Consider the following 2,500-nt stretch of genomic DNA (forward strand, 5'->3'; position numbering starts at 1 on the left):
AGTTCAAAATCATGTGCTCCCGACTTATTTTGATCTTACTTTTGATCTTAAACGTATCTGTTTGAGCCTCGTTTTCGGGATTTTGGATTCTTCCATCAACAATGGATTACTAGGTAGATCTAGATGTATCCCATCTTCCAATGCTTCACTTATTAGTTTACCTCATTTCTATCTCCATCTCTGTGTACACAGGTATAAACACACGAACCATGGGTGAGAGAGAGAGAGAGAGAGAGAGAGAGAGAGAGAGAGAGAGAGAGAGAGAGAGAGAGAGAGAGAGAGAGAGAGAGGGGGGAGAGAGAGAGAGAAAGAGGGAGATAGAAAGAGAGAGGGGGACAGGCAGGCAGAAAGACAGACATGCAGACAGACAGACTGACAGACAGAGACAGAGACAGAGGCAGAGACAGCGAGAGAGAGAGAGAGAGAGAGAGAGAGAGAGAGAGAGAGAGAGAGAGAGAGAGAGAGAGAGAGAGAGAGAGAGAGACAGAGAGAGAGACAGAGACAGAGACAGAGACAGAGACATAGATACACACAAAGGGGATATATATATATATATATATATATATATATATATATATATATATATATATATATATATATATATATATATATATATATATATATATATATATTATATATATATATATATTATATATATATATATATATATATATATATATATATAGAGAGAGAGAGAGAGAGAGAGAGAGAGAGAGAGAGAGAGAGAGAGAAAGAGAGAGAGAAAAAGAGAGACAGACAGACAGAGAGACAGAGAGACAGAGGCAGATATATTAATATGTATACTATGCATACGCACACGAATGCACACACAGACGAACGCAGTGCACGCTGTTAATCACATATCTGTCTCCACAACTACTTGCATTCTCCGTGTCCTTAGAGATCCTCAACAGCTCAACACCCTCTCCCTTCTCCCCCCTCCCTTCTTCCCCTCAACCCATGCTTTTAAGACATCCATGAGTGCTGTTACCCCTTGTTTAACAACGCCTGTGCTGCAGCGTGAAGCGTTCGGGAAATTGTTTACATAATATAAACGTATACAAACTTGGGGAAAAATAGGTATACAATGTGACCTGTTGAAAAAGTAAAATCAAGAATGTATTATGCATAAGGCACAACTAGCCTACCTGCTTGAGAACAAACGAATGAAATTCCGTCTTTTTTTTTCTTGTTTTTATCATTCATCACCACAGACATACGCATGAACGGGCAATTAAGATAACACATAACTGCTTGTTAGTGCCTTCTTATTCCTATGCATACAGGGCTGTATTTTTTTCGAATGACCCTCGTCCGAATTCTCAATAGCTTATTCTTGAACTTTTTTAAAAAGCCGTCCAGACTCCCAATCTACACATGATTTGAAACCCAGATTTTTCTTTTCGCCCTTCACTCTGGTTACAGCGGATTATTCTGATAAATCGTCAAGCCATTCTAAAGCGTTGTTGCTTTGTTATGAAGCCTGTTAAAATAATTATGAGTATAGTTTTTAGTATTTTTTGGTGTGGTTTTTTTTTTTTACTTACTTCAGAATTGGGTTTACCCTTTTTTAACTCCCTTTACCAGTCCTGTTCTTTTATTTCAATGATATGGCTTCAGCCGACAAAGCTGTCGACAGTGCCGATACAGTAAAGTACATATGTTTTAATAAATGGGTAGTTTTGCAGCCTTTCTAATATTTTATAAAACATACTATACTGGTATTTTCAATTTGAAGTCTGTAATGGACTTCAGACAAAAGTGCTGATATTACTAGAGTAAGAATGGTAAATCTATAACCGAAAAAAAGACGGGAAAGCAAGTATGAAATAGGAGGTTCTAGCTAAAGTACATTGGTAGCCGATTTACGTAACTTTAATTAATGCAAATTGAATTTTTAGAAGTAACCACCACACAGTGCAAAGAAAACAAACCCCCCGAATCAAAGAGAAAATCAAAACATTTTAACGTATGAGTTTTGAAGAAGAAACAAAAATATGTACATACAAATAAAAATGTTATTATAATTTAAATAAATAAATAAATACCTTTTCCTCCAATAAAATTATATCGTCGACAATTTACGTTATACATTTAATCTTTAGGCAACTTTCCAAGGTTCTGCTGCGAACGGTAGCTTGCTTGTGTTGTGTGAAAGTTTCGGTAGAGTAACCTCCGCCCGCAGGATAGGCTGGTCTGGTAAGATAACAACATAGGCTGGCTGACTGGCGAGAAGGCGGCGAGTTATCCCTTTATAAATATCTCAAGCCACGTCTCCGTCGGTAGGGAAAAGCCACACGCTGTGATAAAAACCTACAAATTCGTCATTCACGAGACGTTTGTTTTGGGTACCCCCATACCTCTCGCGACGGTAGAGACCCGTCCCCCATCCTCCCCCACCTCGGTCCCGCCTACTGGCAGAGAGAATGTCCCGTCGACCAGGCGCAAGTGACGGTTTGTTAAGTCTCAACGCCGGTATACTTTAACGATGCGTCACTAA

At 38.7% G+C, this 2,500-nt stretch overlaps 1 protein-coding gene across 2 annotated transcripts in view; it reads right to left on the reverse strand.

The window, feature by feature from the left end:
* The window catches only part of LOC101853151 (cartilage matrix protein), a 10,445-nt gene that overhangs the window by 6,421 nt on the left and 1,524 nt on the right, over nt 1-2,500 (reverse strand). The window contains exon 1 of one of the 2 annotated variants that reach the window (XM_005094828.3): nt 2,049-2,500. This exon is cut by the window's right edge and continues 409 nt beyond it. The exons of the other annotated variant lie outside the window; for it this stretch is intronic. The gene's annotated coding sequence lies outside the window, so the exon portion shown is untranslated. The remainder of the gene's footprint in view (nt 1-2,048) is intronic. 2 annotated transcript variants of the gene reach the window in all.

The sequence above is a fragment of the Aplysia californica genome, unplaced genomic scaffold (assembly GCF_000002075.1).
Source record: "Aplysia californica isolate F4 #8 unplaced genomic scaffold, AplCal3.0 scaffold00090, whole genome shotgun sequence".
Lineage (NCBI taxonomy): Eukaryota > Metazoa > Mollusca > Gastropoda > Aplysiida > Aplysiidae > Aplysia > Aplysia californica.